The sequence below is a fragment of the Octodon degus genome, unplaced genomic scaffold (genome assembly GCF_000260255.1).
Source record: "Octodon degus isolate 3935 unplaced genomic scaffold, OctDeg1.0 scaffold00238, whole genome shotgun sequence".
Classification (NCBI taxonomy): domain Eukaryota; kingdom Metazoa; phylum Chordata; class Mammalia; order Rodentia; family Octodontidae; genus Octodon; species Octodon degus.
In genome coordinates, this window is record NW_004524814.1 from 3,208,188 (window position 1) to 3,228,338 (window position 20,151).

The 20,151-nt window shown below is 36.9% G+C and overlaps 1 protein-coding gene across 1 annotated transcript in view; it reads left to right on the forward strand.

Annotated features, from left to right (window-relative positions):
* The window catches only part of Thbs4 (thrombospondin 4), a 65,580-nt gene that overhangs the window by 16,095 nt on the left and 29,334 nt on the right, over window positions 1–20,151 (forward strand). The gene's annotated exons all lie outside the window — the stretch shown is intronic.

Below are 20,151 nucleotides of genomic sequence, written 5' to 3' on the forward strand. Positions count from 1 at the left end.
TCTTCTGACCTTTTTTGTAAATCTTCATTGTAGTTATAACCTTAACACGTACTGAAGTTCAGGTGCAGCTCTACAAAGTTTGGACTTATCCAGCTGCATCTGGCTTGGGTCTGGCTGCTGTGCTCAGCTCCTTCCCGCTGCTGCCCTTGAGGGTGAAACTGTTGTGCCCCTGTGTTAAGATGTTCTGCTCCTGGACTAGCTGGGTGTTTCTATCCTCTACACTCTCTGCAGGTATTGCAGCTGCAGTGTTACACCCCATGCATGTAAGCCAGGCCTGAGCTGAGCCTGGAGGGGATAAGGTGGAGTAGGGGGGAGAGGCAGCTCTCCCACACACTCACCGGGCCTGGGGTAGGACTTGGTCTGGGGATTCCCGGAACACGGCAGAAATTCCTACTCCGAGGGCTGAATAGGGAAGGTGCTCGGAGTGATTGGGGGCTTCCCAAGGGTGTGGAAGATGTTCTCACCCCCGTTGCACCTGGGCTGGGACCAGTAATACGTCCCGCCAGCACAGGGTAGGAGGAAGCTCTCCCACACACTCACTGGACCTGGGCTAGGACTGGGTCCGGGGATTCCCTTAATGTGGCAGAAGTTCCTACTCTGCGCCAGGGTAGGGGATGTGCTCGGAGTGGTTGGAGGCTTCCCAAGGGGGTAGAAGATGGTCTCACTCCCGCTGCGCCTGGGCTGGGACCAGTAATAGGTCCAGCCGGCACAGGGTGGCAGGAAGCTCTCCCATACACTCACCGGATCTGGGCTAGGACTGGGTCTCTCATCTTGTTGATTTGCATGGAAAATATTGAAGTCATTAGAAGAAATCCAAATATATCTCTAGTGACTTAAAATACCTGAATAAAAAATAAAATGCATCTTCCTCTTTCCTGAACTTTCATGATTTGGGAGAGGAAAGCATGTGATTACACAGATGGAATCAAGGAGCAGGATCAGCCTATCTGGGCTCAGGTGAGCTGCAGAAAAAAAACTAAAGTGTAGTTAATGAAGAATGCAAGGAATGAGTTTATCACAGAGCTTTTACTCTTTCTCCCTATGTAATCCCACCTATGGGCATCTCATTACTCCTCATAGAACATAATTTGAGTCATTACCTTGACCCAAATATCTTGATTGCTTTCTCATTCCAAAGTGGATATGGTAGAAATGCCTCAGTTGGACAATCCGAGCCCTCACAGCTGGGTCTACACATAGTCTTTTGAGTTTGACCCTTGGTCCAGCCCTTTATGCATTCTACTTCTGCTAGAAGAACCACGTATTATTCCATGGTTCACTCATGCCATCTTTCCTTCTCTATCCCTTTTTCTTACATGCCCTAGTCTCCCTAGAACAAGCCTTGCACCCTCTCCAGATACCCTTCAAACCCATCTCAAATACCTTCTGTGGATTTTTTATCTTTTAAGTAAGGTACTAATCATAGTTGACCTTGTTCCTGAATTATTCCTAATTCTTGTCTATAGAGGTTGTATGTTCTATGGAAGCAATGTTATGGTTTGTGTGTAGATGTACCCCCCCCAAAGCTTCATGCAGTCATGGGGCAGGCTTCTAGAATTTATGACTGATTCATGGTCCAATACTAGGATTATGGGTGTGAGTACTACACCTGCTCTGAGGCAGGTAGCCTGCCTACTACATAAGGGAGGGAAAGAGGCTTTCTGTGTGCTGCTTCTCCTTTTTAACTCTTGCTGCTTTTTATGTTTTCTGTTCCCATGAACTGTTGCCTTCTGCCATGTACCACTCTTCCTTGTCTCCAGCTGAGTATGGACTGAAACCTCCATAAAAGGAGCTAAATAAACTTTTCCTGCCTTAATGCTGATTATTGGGAGTTTTGTCTCAGCAATGAAAGAAAAGTAACTAAGACAGATGGGGATTTGAATCTGCTGTAGTACTGCAGGTATAGTGCAGCAATTCAACACAGTAAACAGTATAATATTTCTTTCTATACCTGAGCTTAGAAGTGGTTCACGAGCAGGTTGAATAGAATACACAGATGCTGAGAAGATTAAACTCACTTATTTGTTAAAGACTCATTTGAATTATTGAAACTGTCCTACTGATTGGTTTTGAAACTGTTTCATTGCTATTTGTTTCTCAATAAAATTATTTTTAAAAATCTCATACAAAAATAAAAGTCATACTTTCCAAAAGAAAAGCTCGTTTGATAAACCACTATCAAAATTCTGAAATCACAGTACCTAATACATGGTATGTGTTCAAAAAATTTAATGAATGGATGTTGAAGACATTTTGGATAAAGATATGAGAGTATACGGGTGGTATTTTGGCATAAATGATATGTCAAATAATTAGCAATACAAGTATTATTTTTATTTTTAAATGAGAGTACAAATTAGAATTAAAACAAAAAATGCAAATAATACATAGAAGTAAACATTGTAGAGAAATCCCTTAGCTGGATATGGCACAGCACACTTATAATATCTTGAGAAAGGTATTAGAAAGCTTGCTAGTTAGTATTCTGGGTTTGAGTCTTAGCTAAAAATCTTGGCCACCACAAGTACATCCTGAATCTCTTGTAGCCCTGATTTATCATCTCAAAGGTAAGGATGATTAAAAACTACCCCACAGGTTAATAGTACAGTCTGAGTCATAAGTATGTAAGATCTAATAAACTTGAAATTATGAGATACATTAAAATCTTTGGTTTCTTAAATAGTATAAAGATAGATGGAAGATAGATTGATAGATGATAGATAGGTGACTGACAGATAGTAGATAGATAGATAGATAGATAGATAGATAGATAGATAGATAGACAGACAGGCAGGCAGGCAGGCAGACAGACAGGCAGACAGCTACCATTTAAGTTATTCTGTGTTCCAAAGACAGACAAAGGCTTTTCTCAATGATACTGTCATCTTTCCAAAAAAGAAAAAAAAGAAAGAAACAAACAAAAGAAAAGAAAAAGGAAATGAGAAGAACTCCTTCTTTACTGTTCATCTAATTGTAACCAAAGAACAATTTGATGATGTGGAAAGGAAGGAAACCCCAAGAACTTGCTATTGTAGAAATCCTAATTACATAGGAAATATTACAAAGAATCAACAACAGGGCTGTCATCTTATTAAAAAGATTTGTACAGAAAAAGAAATCATCAACAGAGTGGAGAGATAGCTCACAGAGTGGGAAAAAAGTTTTGACAGCTGTTTCTTGGACAAAGGAATAATATCTAGAATATATGAAGAACTAAAAAAAATCTGTCCCCTAAACTTACAGACCCAATCCAAAAATGAACATCTGAAATAAACACTTCTCAAAAGAAGAAATACAAACTGCAAATAAATATATGAGTTACTGGTCATTTAAGAGATGCAAATTACAACAAAAATGAGATTCTGTCTCAACCCAGAAAAAATGGCTATCATCAAGAAATCAACCAATAGCAAATGCTAGAGGGGCTGTGGGGAAAAAAAGAAACCCTTCTTTACTGGCAAAACTACTGTGGAAATAGATGCAGAGATATTGCAGATAATTAGGACCAGGGGTTCCATTTGACCCAGTTATTGCTTTTCTTGGTATCTTCCTGAAAGAATTAAAATCATCATACCAGGACTGGCCTAATAGCTCAGCAGATTAAAGCATCTACAAACAGACTCAGGGGCTGGGGGCTCAATCTGTGGGCCTGCCATGCTATCCCCACCCCAGCAGCGTGCTGAGACAGCAATTGAGACTGGGTGTGGTGGCCTGTGCCTGTAAATCGAGCTCTTGGGAGGCTGTAAACAGGCAGATCACTATGAGTCTCATCTAGTAGTGAGACTCTGAACACCCTGTAGATCCCTCCCTAAAATACAATAAATAATAATAATAAATAAAAGCATCATACCACAGTGATATATGCAGATTCATATTTATAGCAGCACAGTTTATAATAGCCAAAACTTGGAAATAGATCAAATAGACCCATCAACTGAAGAAATGTGGACTTTTTATGCAATGGAGTACTACACAGCTATAAAGAAGGATAAACTTGAGACACTTATAGCTAAATGGATACAAATCAAGTACATACTCATAAGTGAAATAAATTGGACACACACTTGTAAATATTGCAGTTTCTGTGGTATGAGAAACTAAAAATATAAGTGCAAAAAATAGATATTGTGAAAATATAGTAGTAGATATTGTCAAATAAAAAGGAAATATTCAAATGCAGAAGAAGAACTAAGATGGGGGAGGGGGAAGGAAGGGAAGAAAAAGAAAAATAGTGAGAAAGGAAGGAAAAAATGGAAACAAAGCTTTTGTAAAGAAAGAGAGGACGAGGCTGGGCAGCGGCTTAAGTGCCTGCCTGGCAAATGCAAGGTCTTGAGTTCAATCCCCAGTACAAAAAAAGAAAGTGGGAAAGAGGAGTTAAGTGATGGTAGGCAAATGGGGAAAAAAGGAATCAAGATATAGCATTTACTGGTACGAATTCCCTATGATGCGTGTGATTATTATATATACCTAAAATGTGTCCATAAGCTTAATTAATTAAAATGAATTTACTATTGTGGTAAAGGTTTGGCAAATTCCTGGGCTTAAGGATAGGAGATAGGCAGTGGTTAGAGTAGTGCTTCTGAAGCCTATCAGCAAAAGAGAAACAGCTAAGGAGAGATAGGAGAGTGTAGAAATAAAAATTCTGGACTCAGTAATGAGTGAGGGAAAAGTAAGGGGCCTCAGACATTAATAACAACATTTGCTGAGCCTATAAAGTGTGTCTAACTATGCTAAACTCTGAACACCTATTTTCCCTTTGAACTTTCAAAATATTACTGTGAACTCTTTGATTGAGCTCAGTTTAAAAGTGATTATATGCAGAAGATGGAAAAAATTGAAAATGATACCAAGTTATAATTAGGACAGAAAAACTAAAACCCAATTGGGCCAATGTTAGTAATTCAAACATAAGATATAAATGAGATGCTTTTAATTATGGTTTGTTCAGAATAGAGAAGAATGAAGCAAGAAAAAAATCTCCTGTCTAGTATATCAATCAAGATTACCAGATGATTGAAGTAAGAAATAGCTCTTTATTTCTACCTTACCCATCAAAAGAAGTGTCCTTCAAATGATCAGAAATATTTAAAAGAAAAAAAAAGTTCACTTTCGATGAGAAGATAGGAGAAAACAATTTTTCCAGTCAGGTTAGTTGTCTAGTTCCAAGTGAGTTATGTATTAGAGTACTCAGAAAAGAAATTGATAGTGAACTAGTGCCAGTAACCTGTAGGAATAATGGAGAAACATCCAGAGAAAGGCAGATGGATCTCTTTTTATACATATAAAAAGAAAGATAAGTACTGAAAGCCATAGGTTAGTAAGCTTTAGGACAAACCACCAGGGGTCCGGATTCTTATTCATTTATTTAAATATTGCCTGGAAACTTATCAGAATGTATGGGATGCAATGAAAGCAGTTCTCAGAGGGAAATTTATAGCTGTGAACTCACACATTAGGAAAACAGAACGGGAACAAATAAACACCCTAATGCTGCACCTCCAACAACTAGAAAAGAAAAGGAAACCAAACTCAAAGCCCAAAGATGGGAAGAAATCATAAAGATTAGAGCAGAAATTAATTCAATTGAGATGAAGAAAACAGTTCAAAGAATTAATGAATCAAAAAACCAGTTCTCTTAAAGATTAAATAAAATCAATAAGCCCCTAGGTAACCTCATCAAAAAGCGGAAAGAAAAAATTCAAATGCAAGCAATAAGGAATGAAAAGGTTGTAACTAAAACAGACCCAGTGGTAATTCAGAAGATTATCATTAGCTACTTTGAGAACCTTTACTCTCAGAGAATAGAAGACATAGACAAAGTGGAGATTCCTAGAAAGGTACAAATACCAAAACTGAATCAAGAAGATAAAACAACTCTCAATAACCCAATAACAGCCAATGAAATATGAAATGTAATTTAAAAAAACCTACTGACAAAGAAAAGTCCAGGTCCTGATGGATTCAAAGCTGCATTCTACAAGAAATTTACAGAAGATATAATCTCTATACTCTCAAATTCTTCAATGGAATTGAAAAGGGAGCAGTCCTCCCAAAATCATTGTTGGAGGCAAGTATTATACTGACACCAAAACCAGGGAAAGATGGAACTACAGGCCAATCTCCCCCATGAACATAGATACAAAAATTCTCAAAAAATCCTAGCAAATAGAATACAGTAAATCAAGAGGATCATATACTATGAACAGGTAGAATTCATCCCAGGCATGCAAGGATGGTTCAACATATGCAAATATATAAATGTAATATACTATATCAATAGAGCCAAATCTAAAAACCACAGAATCATCTCAATTTATGCAGAAAAGGCTTTTGAAAAAGTCCAACACAATTCATGTTCAAAGTCCTACAGAAAATTGGAATAGATGGCCTCTACTTCAATCTGATAAAAGCCATCTATGACAACCCAACAACTAACAAAATTCTAAATGGGAAAAATTGAAATCTTTTATTCTCAGATCTGGTACAAGACAAGGATGTCCTCTATCACCACTCCTATTCAACATATTTCTGGAATCATTAGCTAGAGCCATTAGACAAGAGAGAGAAATAAAAGGAATAAGAATAGTAAAGAAGAAGTTAAATTATCATTGTTTGCAGATGACATAATACTTTACTTGGAAGACCTAAAAAACTCCACCAAGAAACTACTAAAATTAACATACAAATTCAGTAGCATAGTAGGATACAAGGTCAATACCCGAAAGTCAATAGCATTCCTCTACACAGATAACAAACACACTGAGAGGGAAATTAGAGAAATAATACCTTTTATAATAGCACTGCAGAAAATGAAATACTTTGGAATTCATCTAACTAAAGAAGTCAAAGATCTTTTCAAGAAAAACTACAGTACTCTGAAAAAAGAGATCATAGAGGATTTCAGAAAATGGAAAAATATTCCCTGCTCCTGAATAGCAAGATCCAGCATTGTGAAGATAGCCATACTCCCAAAATTGCTGTACTACTATTCTGCAATCCCTAGCAAACTACCACCAACATACTTCACAGACCTTAAGAAATCATTCCTAAAATTTATTTGGAACCAGAAAAGACCTAGAATAGCAAAGGCAATCCTGAGTCATAAAGCCAAGGCAGGAGACATTACAATTCCTGATTTGAAGTTACACTACAAGCCTACTATGATAAAATCAGTGAGGTACTGACAAGAAAATAAACCTGAGGATCACTGGAATAGACTAGAAGAAGAAGCCTCTACAAATGCTCTCGCTATCTTATCTTTGACAAAAGGGCCAAACACGCTTACTAGAAGAAAGATAGCATCTTTAAATATGGTTCTGGAAAAACTGACTCTCTATGTGCCAAAAACTAAAACCTGACCCAAGTCTATCACCACCATGCACTAAACTAAAGTCAAAATGGATTAAAGATCTAAACATTAAAACAGAAACATTAAATCTCCTGGAAGAGAAAGTAGGACGAAATCTTGAATACATGAGGGTAGGCAAAGAGTTACCCATGAACAAAAATCAAATTGTATGCATAACACTTGAAAGAATTAACAACTGGGATCTCCTCTGATTGAGAAGTTTTTGCACATCAAAGAAATTACCAACAAAATCAAAAGACAGTTCACAAATTTGGAAAAATTCTTGACAAATAAGCATTCAATCAAGGTCTGCTCTCTAGAATTTATAAAGAACTGAAAAACACTAGGGCCCCAAAATTTAAAGATGCAATTCAGAAATGGGCATCCGAGATAAACACACAGTCCTCAGAGGACAAAATTAAAGAAGTGAATAAATATATTTAAAAATACTCCACATCATTAGTCATCCATGAAATGCAAATTAAAACAACATTGAAGCACCAACTCACCCCAGAAAGAATGGCTATCACAAAGAAATCAACCAATAACAAATGTTGGAGAGGCTGTGGAGAAAAAGGAACCTTTCTTCACTGCTGGTGGGAATGTAGACTATTGCAACCATTATGGAAATCAGTGTGGAGACTCCTTAAAAACTAGGCCTGGAAATCCCATTCAATCCAGCTATTCCCCTACTGTGTATTTTCCCGGAGGATCTGAATACATTTTATCCTAGTGATATATGTGTACCTATGTTTATAGCAGCACAATTTGTGATAGCCAAATCTTGGAAACAACCAAGATGCCCATCACCTGAGGAATGGATGAAAGAGATGCGGTATTTTTATACATTTTTTATATAACTCAGCTATGAAGAATGATAAACTTGAAGCCTTTATAAATAAGTGGATGTCACTTGAAGATATACTCATAAGTGAAATAAACTAGACACACATGTGTAAATATTGTATAGTCTCCCTAGTATAAGAACTCAAAAGAAGAAACACAAATAGAAAAGTATAACACAATTAAAAGGAAAGTGAGAAGTTGAGGATTAGACAATGAAGGTAGAGTAAGGGAAAAAATGTAGAAAACCTGACAGGGACAAAGCCATACATTTATATGTACAAGATAGGTAAGGCAATGATCCTGAGAATCCTAAGATGGTTTTCAAAGCTAACAGTTAATTGGTAGGATTCTCACCCTCTCTAGCTATATATGCTGATACCTGTGAACTAACTGCATTGAAGATGGCATTGTATAATTGTAGGGTCATGCTTGGAGTGCCTATCATTCTGGTCTTCTGAATACGTGTTGCTTGTATAACATGCCGGTTGCTTCCGTGCTGTCACTTTGGTAGATGTTTGCTTAAAAAGGAAGGGGGTGCATGGCTGGCACTGACAAAGGATCTGCAATCTGAAGTAAAGGATCTCAGGATAAATCCTGAGGGGATTTCACAGACCTTATCAGACCCAAAAGCTACAACTCTTGTTGCATAGGTCTTGCTTTATCTTGGTCTGAACCATCCAGCAGAAAAGTATAAAAATGAAGTATAAGAAGGAAAGCCATGCCGTTATGTTGAGCTGTAGGTACTCAGGTCAACAATTTCTGACATTGCCAGTGAAGCAGAAGACCCAATACTATTATGGACTACTGGACTCTTTTAGAATATTTTGCTGAGTTAACACACCTCTAAGATTCAAATAACGGAACTAAACAAAAAAAGGGGATACAGATGAATGTCCATTTTGTATTTGTAGATTCAAAATGGTTAGGATAGACACATAGTTACATTCTCTTACTAAATAGAGGGATTTGTACTAATAGTGTTTGTAAATAGGATATCATGTCCGTGTCTTGTACAACAATTAACCACTAGGAGGAATGTATGCAATGTGTTAATTATTGAAACTGTCCTACCAATTTGGTTTGAAACTGTCTCATTGCTATTTATTTCTCAATATAATTATGAGGGGGGAAGAATATACTGTTGGAGTCAAAATTTAAAAAAAGAAGAAGAAGCGAGTGGTGAATGAAGGCAGGAGATGGGAAAAAGGGTGTTGTGGGACTGTCCTGCTGCAATGCTGTGTATGGTTAGATTTCTAAACTTCTGTATTAAAATATGGAATTGTTTATTCATATATTTAAACATATTTTTAGTTTATAATTTTTTCTTCATATCCAGTAGGGGTTTAAAGTTTGACATATAAATACTTCATGAAAAATACTTGTTCCATGTTATGCCTAAGATGTTTGGTACTCAGATGGTGAGATTAAGCTCAACAGCCTAGGTTGTAGGGTAATAACAGTAAACTTCTCTTCTGGATGGTTGACAACCTAAGTTTGCAGACCAAAAATTAGAGAAAAAGGAGGGCTGCAAGGACAGCCAACATTTTGGCCCTAGCCTTTCAAGGTAAGTGAAGACTCAGGACATAGGAGAACCTATGCTGTAGCATCATGTAACTCAGTTGTATCCAAAATTTTCTGATCAAGGAGGTTATGGGGTCACAGAGGGAAGTGATCAGTGATATAGAGTGTGCTTAAGGAGAGTCACATGGAGAGAAATATTCTCTCAGGCTTTCCCAGTGAGCAAATTGGTCAAGCAATGGCTGTGATTGATCCAAATGGCTGACACTGACAAAAGATCTACAAAGTACGGTACAGGGTTTCAAGATAAATCCTGAGGGGACTTGCCTGACCTTATCAGATACAAAAACTACATTTCTTGTTATGTAGGTCTTGCTTTATCTTGGTCTTGACTAATCAGTTTTGAAATTCTCTCATTACTATTAGTTTCTCAATAAAATTAATAAAAAATAAAAAATAAATAAAAATTTTATTTTTCTTATCCTTTTTAATTTCTTATAACTGTTTTTGACTAAACCCTTGTCTGACAAAACTAAACAAAAAATGGGGATACAAATGAACAACCATTTTGTATCTGTATATTCAAAATAGGATAGATACACAGCTACCTTCTCTTAATTCATTGAATAGAAAGATTTGTTCTAATAGTGTTTGTGCATAACATATCATGTCTACATCTTGTATAATGTATAACCACTATGACAATATGTAATGTATTAATTATTGAAACTGTCCTACTAATCAGTTTTGAAACTGTCCCATTGCTATTTGTTTCTCAATGAGGTTATTTAAAAAAAATCTAAGGGCCAGCCAGATAGCTCAGTGACTAAAGCACCTGCTTAGGCAGCCAGAGAGACCAGGGTTTGATCCCAGGTTTGTTGTTACAGCCCTAGCTCCGGGATGCACTAAGCCAGCAACTGAGACTGGGAGTGGAGATCCCCACTTGTAATCCCAGAACTTGGAAGGCTGAAAACGGGCAGATCACTATGAATCTGATCTGTGTAGTGAGACCCTGTAGACCCTGTACTAAATCCATTAAAAAAATCTGCTTGATGTGGATAAACATATCAAAGATAACATATCTATAACATATCAAACCCTAACAGTACTACTGTCTAGCACAATTTTTATATTATTCAGAACAGTAATGTGAAATTATAAAATTATTTTCTAAGGTGAAGATACATTATGTTCACAGTTTCCTTTGGTCTACCAGCTTAGAAACTTTACTAAAAAAAAAAAACTAAGGTGATTTACTCTTACAATAGTAACTGTATTTTATCTCTTTTAAAATCCCATATTTCTTTTCCAGGCAATATCTTTTTCTTTTTTCCCCATACTTTTATCAAGAAACAAAGAGCAATGAGACAGTTTCAAATCTGATTAATAGGACAGTTTCAGTAATTAATACAGTGCATATTATTGTCTTAGTGGTTATTCTTTGTACAAGATGCAGACATGATATCCTGTTTACAACACTATTAGAGCAAATCTTTCTATTCATTGAATTGAAAGAATGTAGCTGTATATCTATCCTATTTTGAATATACATATACAAAGTGGTTGTTCATTTGTATTCCCTTTTTTGTTTAGTTTTGTCATTTAAATATTGTAGGTGCATGAATTCAGCAAAATATTCCAATATAGTCCAGTAGTCCATAATAGTAGTGGGTTTTCCACAGGCCTGGCAATGTCAAAAGTTGTTGACTTGAGCCTTTTACAGCTCAGCATATTAATATGGCTTTACTTTTTATACTTTGTTTTTATACTTTTTTCTGAATGGATAAGACCAAGATAAAGCAAGACCTATATAACAAGAAATGTAAATTTTTTATATGATAAGTTCAGTTAAATCTCCTCAGAATTTATCCTGAAACTCTGTACTGCAGTTTGTAGATCTTTTGTCAGTGTCAGCCATTTGGATGAGTCATGGCCATTGCTCGACCAGTTTGTTCTCTGTGAAAGCCTGAGAGAATGTTTTCTCTCCATGTGACTCTCCTTAGGCACACTCTAAATCATCAATCACTTTCCTCTATGGCCCCATAACCTCCTTGATTGGAAAATTTTGAATACAACTGAGTTACATGATGTTACAGTACAGGTTTTCCTATGTCCTAAGTCTTTGCTGACCTTGAAAGGCTAGGCCCCTTATACTTTTGACAAGCTTTGTCATTTGCACTGAGCTTTTCAACTTAATATCTAAAGTGAAGCTGTCATCATATTTGTAACTGGTAGAAAACAGGAAAATGGAGTTGAACATATTAGATGACTTCCTCAGCATTTAGAAGATGACACAGTGGACTGCAGTCAATCAGACAAAATTTAATAAGAGTAAATGTGAGCCTATCATCTAGGAGTGGATTGCAATAGTACAAGATGTGGGAGATCTAACGCAAGAGTTGTAATGAACAGCTTTAAGATCCAGTCAGTATTGCATGTAAACAGATACATAGTAGCAGCTCAGAAAAAACAAACACATACCTTGGGAAAATAAGAGTCAGACATAAGAGATGTAAAATGTACCACAAAGTATTTGAAAAAGTTGTTTTAAATGAATATCAGACTAAGTTTATCTAAACTCAGAAGAGTAAAAGTAGGTATAACTTACAAAAGTCAGAGAAAACAGAAATGGACTGTACATTAGGAAAATATTGATGTGCTATTCCAAAAGTGAAATGAGTTTCTCTTTAGAATAATGAGCTACTTGTAACTGGAAATGTACTGTGAGAAGCTGAATTTTTATTGAAGACATTTGTGAAGTAAGATATTAAGCTGCATGACTTATAATATTAATATTCTGTGTTTCCACTAAGGCTGGAGTGGTTCCATGGACACTTAATAAATTACTTTGCCGCTCCTCCTGTAACATGACCTTTGGGTTTTGTGCACTTCACAGTTTTGTCACCTACCAGATAGTTTCACACATACTGTGATGTCTCAAAGTTTTTTTCAAAATGCAAAGTCCTCTGCAGATGTTTAATATAACTGCTAGATTTTCTTTCACTAGTTTCTTTATGTCTGTCTCTCCCTCTGTCTCTTTGTTTCTGCCTCTGTCTCTTTGTTTCTCCCTCTCCATTTCTCCCTCTCCCTCTGTTTCTCCCTCCCTCCCTGTGTCTCTCCTCTCCCCCTCCATCACCCCTGTCTCTCTTCTCTCTCTCCCCTCTCTCCCTCTCTCTCCCCCTCCCTCTCTCCCTCTCCCTCTCTTTCTCCCTCTCCCTCTCCCTCTCCCTCTCCCTCTCTCCCTCTCCCTCTTCTCCTCCCCATCCTTTCTGTTGTGTAAGCTCTATATTTCTTCAAACTGTTATGAGAACATTTTGAAACAAGTTGGATATGTGAAAGTCATTTGGTGTACTTTGAAGAAAAGCAATGTGATTTATTTTATATGTATTTCCAAAGTACTGCAGTTACCAACACCTAATGAAAAGGATGCAAGGATAATTAAATAAAAGCAACAAGGATATTCATTCCCTAACACTATAAGAAGTTTTAAAATATATAATTATTTTCAAAGAAGAAAGATTAATGGTTTTAACTATATATATAAGAATGCCAAAGGACAAATTGATTTTCCAGACAAAGCAGAAAGCCACAGAATGAATCTTAAGTTTCTGCCTGCAGGCCAGATCACTCTGCACTCAAGTGTTCAAGCATTTTCATATTTAAAAAGCTGGCATCCTGTTTCACAACTTTGACATTCACATTTCATAATGCTTTTGGACTATCAGGCTCAGTCTTTGAAAATCACCTTTTGAAAATTTTTTCTTGAGATAGCAATACTGTAAATCATTATTATTTGGTTTACATTTTTATTTCCTAGTAGTTACTGAGGTCATAGTTAATCAAGCTGTACTATGTGATTCTTGTATTTAGGCATGAAAATATTTGTTCTGGATAATATAAAATTAGTGCCCCAAATTATCATGTACACAATATCTAAGTTTAGAGGGAAAAGATTTATATAAAACATCAATAGAAAGAACCTCCACATTTAATAAAAATATGTAACTCTGGGTAGCAAAAATCAGAATGAATAACGTTCTATTTTATTTGTCTCTGTTATATGGAGGAAAGAAACTTTCATCCTGAAAGTTATCTAGGATGAGATTATGTTCTCTAAAAATCAAAGAATGAATTTTTAACAATGGTTGTTAAGAGAAGAATTCTACTTTTCTTTTTCTTTCTTTTTTATTTTTTTAATATATTTAGTATGGGATCTACAGGTCTCACCACACAGATAGGACTCATAGTGATCCTTCAGTTTTCAGCCTCCCAAGCACTGGGATAACAGGTAGGCACCAGCATGCCCAGTCTCAATTGCCATCTCAGTGTGCCCCAGGGGGAGGGGCCAACATGGCATACTGGGGACCAAACCCCAGCCCCTGAGTCTGTCTAAGCGGGTACTTTAGTCTGCTGAGTTATCTGGACAGCCCTCAGAATTATACTCTTAATGACTATATGGTGGTGGTTGTTGTTGCTTTCCAGTATAGGGGATTGAACTCAGGACTTTGTGCTTGCCAGGTAGGTGCTTATGCCACTGAGCTATATCCCTGGCTTTAAGCAAAATATGTTTATTGGCAGAAAGAAAGCTTCTGTCTGAGAGAGGGACAGAAGGGACCTGGATGGGTTGCCAAGGAACTTGTCTTCTCTAGGAATTTTTATAGAACAAATTCACTACACAAGGCAGGTCCAAGATGGGAAACATGGGAACTTGCAAGGTGGGGCAAAAATGTGGTCAACCAATAAGTCACAAACATAATTGCTCAGGTAAAATTGATTAAATCAGGATCAAAAGGAGGAGTGAGTTGCTTAGCAAAGGGACATGAATACAAAACAGGGGCTTTTCCTGTAGGGGGTTGGCTTAGTGACTCTTCTTGGTTTTTGTGAGGTGATTGATACCTATTTAGAATACCAGTCTCTGATGCCCATCCCTGGGGAGGGATGTGGGTACATTTGTTTAATCTTTTGTCTTGAGATCTGGCCCACAGCTGAGGTGCCTGTCTCTCCATTCACAAGATCTTGCATCTTCTGCCCTGGCTCCTTTGAGGGCCTATCCCTATCTGTAATATTTCTATCACTATCTGTAATATTTCTGTCTAACTCAGCTGCCTGTAACACCTGTCTTATTGATCTATTGTATAGCAATAGCTGTACCATTACACCCAGTGAATATATGATATGGTAAATTTAGTAATAAATGGACTCAGCAATGTGGAGGGTAATAAGGAGGCAGGAAGATTGGGGCCAGTCCTGAAATAAGGAGACTAGACATTATTTAAAATCAACTAGGGAAAGATCAAATTTCAGTTGCTTGCTTGTGTGCTTGATTTGAGAAGGCACTAAATGATCAGCAAAGTCCTAGAAGAAGGTTAACCTTTCATTCCCCAAAAATCTGAGCAAAAGAGACCTACAGTGGGAAGGTGAGTCAGTAACCTAACAGGGAATCTCAGATGGAGCAGAGGGCCTGCAGAGGCAGTATTGCCACAGGCTCATCTGCTGCCAAAGACCTTTTTGCTTTGGTCCAGTGTGACCACGTTCTGTGTGTGAGCCATGCAAGATATGCACACCAGAATCACTGACAGGCCTGGTTAGCTGCTGGTGAGTGAAAATGCAAATTGAATGTGCTGCAACTGAGAAACAGAATTGTCCTGGGGACAGTTTCTCTTTGTATTGTGTTCCCCAGGTTGGTGACTGAGCAGAAGTATGATGGGGCAGGCTGTGACCGTTCCAGGGTTGGACAGCTGACTTTTATACCTTGATGAAGTGTAGAATGATGGGTTTGTTTATCTGTGGTTAGCTCTCTGCCCTTGTTTTAGACTAAATATGACAAGGCAAACCTGGAAGGAAGGCTAGAGAGAGTCTGAAAACATATCCTTTGTTTTCTTCTGCCCATGGTGCTGCCTGGGAAAAGATGAGGGAAGCTCCCCACTGGCAGGCTGCCACTCCCCAGACAGCATTCAGCTCTTCCCAGACTCAGTATGCTGGATGCGAACACACTGAAGTCTGAGCAGGTGCCAGCTGAGATAGTCAGCTGAGCTGTGTCCTCTGAGATAGTCTTACTGCTCTGAGGATATCTGAGAATAAAGTAAGTGTAGAGGCACTGAAGTAAAGACTTTGCAATTTAAAAGAAAAATGAAAACTGGAAGTCATAAGGAAAATGAAAATTGCTGGATCAAGTATGAAGAATGGTAAATGTCAAGGTACTTGACAATTTCTCTTCTAATGGACAATGTGAGGATGGAAGTTAGCCAGAGTCTTCCTTCTTTCTTTTCTCTATTGCATGTGTCACAGGATCTAAGAGCAACAGAAAACATGGCAGAAACAGAATTCCCTGAAATAAGAGTTATAACACCTGGAATATGGTGCTGAATTGCCACCCTCTAAACTCTTATTTTTCTATATGAAGAACACTAAACACAATGTCACTTTAATTAGACATTGAACATTCATATTCACAACACTTATTGGGTAACTGCTATATGCAAAGTGCTCCACTGAGTACTATTTATAGAACTCCACTCTGCTATTTGATTATGAAAATAAATCATGGCCCATGTGCCCCACAAAGTCCTGTAAAGCAAGCAGGAATGAATGCACAGGAATCTTGACGTGGGGAGGGGACTTAAGAGTATTTGCTTTTAGTACCCATGTACCTCCTGTTAAACTATTCTCATAGGGAACAGTAGTAGTGGCTATAGATATAATGAGAAGATACTGGATATGTGTGAGTAGGATGTAGTTCCAGTTTGGTGGAGTAAGTGGTATTTATATTGGTCTATAAAATCTGCAAGTATTTGTAAAACTATTCTAAATAGTAAAGAAATTCAAGTTAAAGAATTGAATTAGTGCTTTTTTTTGGACTCAATTCTCTTTCATTTGATTACTATTTATACATCCAATTTCCAGCCATGTAGCTAAGAATGTAAATTCTCAACATCTAGTATTATATAAAAATCTGTTATATCCCAGGTTAGAAATTTCTTCTCATGCCTACTTTCCTCCATCCATTACTTTCTTTCTTTTCATACTGTATTTATTTAGTCTTACTGATCTGTCAAGAAACCTAGTTCGATGATACTATAATCATAGAAAGTCCTCATGGCTACTCTATCTGGCCAAGCCTGGCCAAATCTTTTCATTCAGGAAGTATCTTATGGTGACCACAGAGATGTAAAAGGAAACTTCCTTTCTGAGTCTTCCATGTATTTGTCTCTGCCACTGAACCTGATGCCACTCGATTCTCTCCAGATCATGGTTAACTCAAGGCAGGTTTAGAAGAGGTGGAAAAAGGAATCTTGAAAGTATAATATGAGAGCACTTTAAGATATGTCCTTAAAATTTCATAGTAGTGATTTTTTTTCTTTGTTGGTACTGTAACATAAAAGTATTCTTGGCTTACTAGTCTATGAAGGAGTGTCAAGTTGGAGTTAACACTGTTGGAAAAGGCACTTGAGAAAAGGTGGCCTGAGTTAATTGCTACAAATCACACAAATTGACTGCAACATAATGTGCATATATATGTAATACACTTTTTGTATATAAGTAATAAGTGTTTCTCCAGAAAAATGAGATAATAAAGATGAGCATGAAGAAGTACACATCCAAGCACTTACCAGTGACATTCATAGTCACATATTTTCTGTATATGTTGATGCACATATATCTGTACATATGTACACACACATTTTTTTTCTGAAGGAAATTATACTGACTTTTTTAATTCAACAAATAATTTCTTTTTATTTAGCAAAATACTGCAGATATTTTGCATTTTAATATGCAGCCATTTCATAGTGTTCTTTCCATTTTAGAATTATACTATGACTTAATTAGCCAACCCTTTTTTAGACATATGTTTATTATAATAATTATTTTTGAAATGAATACTCATCCATACATCTTGATTCTCCCCTCTCCTAATTTTCCTTCTTCTCTTCCTTTTTTTTTTAATTCCCATAATCTCAATACTTATGGGTGGCCTTCCTGTGCCACCTTCCTGCACTGGTACAATTCTACTGATGCAAGGCTTCCAGACAATCAAAGGCTTTAACAGCCCATTGGAACCACAAAGCTGTGTTCACCATATAGGCTCTGCAGCATCATTTGCTGCAATCAGCTTATCCTTGTAGTTCCTGAGATGTTCTTTCTGGTAATGAATTTGCTTTTGGGATTGTACATGGAGATGGACCCCGAAGTGTTCTAGTAGACTCTTGAAAATCTTGGAAGTAAGTCACGTTGATCTTTGTAACAAACTTCAGACAATAGGCTCCATTCACAAATGACTAACTTCCAGGGTCAGATTTTAGCTCAGGATCCAATATATCCAAGACAATAATAAAGTAGAAAGCAAGGCTGAAAACCAGAATTTTAGAATGCTCATGTCATGAGCTTTAAAAGACAGTTTCCTGAATAGAAAAACAAACAGAAAAAAAGTAGATCTACCCATTGCTCCTTGCTTTTCAACAATTGATACCTTTTGTTTTATTTTGGTTTTTTTTAATTTATTTATTTTTTTTAGATTGCAAAAATATTTTATTTATGAATAAGTAGAATGCTATACAGAATAGTTTCTCTAATACTATTCCTCATATAATTTAAAAATTAATCATTGTTTTTATGAATGAGGTGTATACAGTAAAAATACATATATTCCCTTTTGCAAATGAACACAGAATCGACACCAAAAACTAAGGAAATAGATTATGGCTGGAGGAATATGGAAGGTTGTAAGAAGGGAAAATCAGAATGCAGCTAAGAGGAAGTGGAGGGTATCTCACCTAGCATGCTATTTTTTTGTAACCCTGACTTCTTTTTTTTTTTTTCAAAGTTTTATTGATAAACAGATAGCAATGAGACAGTCTCAAATCCAATCAGAAGTACAGTTTCAACAAATAATACACTGCATATATTCTTCTTAGTGGTTAATTGCTATACAAGATGCGGACTTGTGATCCTATTTACAAACACCATTAGAACAAATCATTCTATTCATTAAGAGAATGCAACTATATATCTATCCTAACCACTTGGAATACACAAATACAAAATGGACATTCATCGGTATACCCCATTTTTTCTAAGTTCCGTTATTGAATATTATAGGTGTGTAAACTCAGCAAAATATTCTAAAAGAGTCCAGTAGCCCATAATAGCATTGGGTCTTCTGTTTAACTGGCAATGTCAGAAATTATTGACCTGAGTCCCCCACAGCTCAACATAACAGCATGGCTTTATTTCCTATATTTCGTCTTCATACTTTGCTACTGGAAGGTTAAGACCAAGGTAAAGCAGGACCTATGCAACAAGAGTTGTAGCTTTTTGGTCTGAGAAGGTCAGCGAAATGTCCTCAGGATTTATCTTGAGATCCCGTACCTCAGATTGTAGAACCTTTGTCAGTGCAGCCATGTGGATGAGTCACGGCCATTGCTTGGCCAGTGTGCTCTCTGTGAAAGCCTGAGAGAGTGGCTTCTCCCCATGTGACTCTCCTTAGGCACACTCTACGTCATCGATTACTTTCCTCTTTGGCCCCATAATCTTCTTGATCAGAAAATTTGGGACACTACCGAGGTACATGACATTACAGTACAAGTTCTCATATGTCCTGAGTCTTAATTGACCTTAGAAGGTTAGGGCCAAAATGTTGGCATTCCTTGTAGCCCTCCTTTTTCTCTAATTTTGGTCTGCAAACTTACATTGTTAACCATCCAGAAGACAAGCTTATTGTTATTATCAAACGATTTAGGCTCTTAAGCTTAACCTCACTATCTCACTGCATTTCAAACATCTTAGGCATCATAAGGAGCAGTTATTTTTCATCAAGTAGTGATATGTTGAACTTTAAGTCCCTGAATAATATGATAAAGACATTTTAAAAATTACATTATATTTTTAAAATAGGATAAAGAATTATATACTTCTCATGTTTGCACATAAGTCCAAAAATCTCATCATATACAACCTTGAAGCAGGACAGTCCCACAATATTCCTTTTCCTGTCTCTTGCTTTCATTCACCACCCCCTTCTTCTTGAACAACCACCTACCCAAGAGACATCATAGCAGTAAATGGCATGTCATGACAAGCTGCCCATATTCAGACTACCAGAATGACAGGCACTCCAAACATGAAACTACTGTTACAAATTACCATCTGCAGTGCAGTAGCTTAGTTCACAGGTGATACCTTTTATTTTGTAACTGAGCATTATTAAATCTAGGAATGGACTGCTGAGGAGCAAATGACAGATCACAGTTGATTTGAAGTATGCTTATAAAGTCCTTTCAATGCCTAGAAGTTGATTATTAAGCATGGAAGAAACCATACCATTTGAGGCCTCCAATTATGATGTTCTTGAGCAAATACTTTCACTTATCTGAGTTTCATTTATTTCATTCATTGTTATTCAAATTTCATAGGATTTCTGTGAAGAGAAATCAAGTACT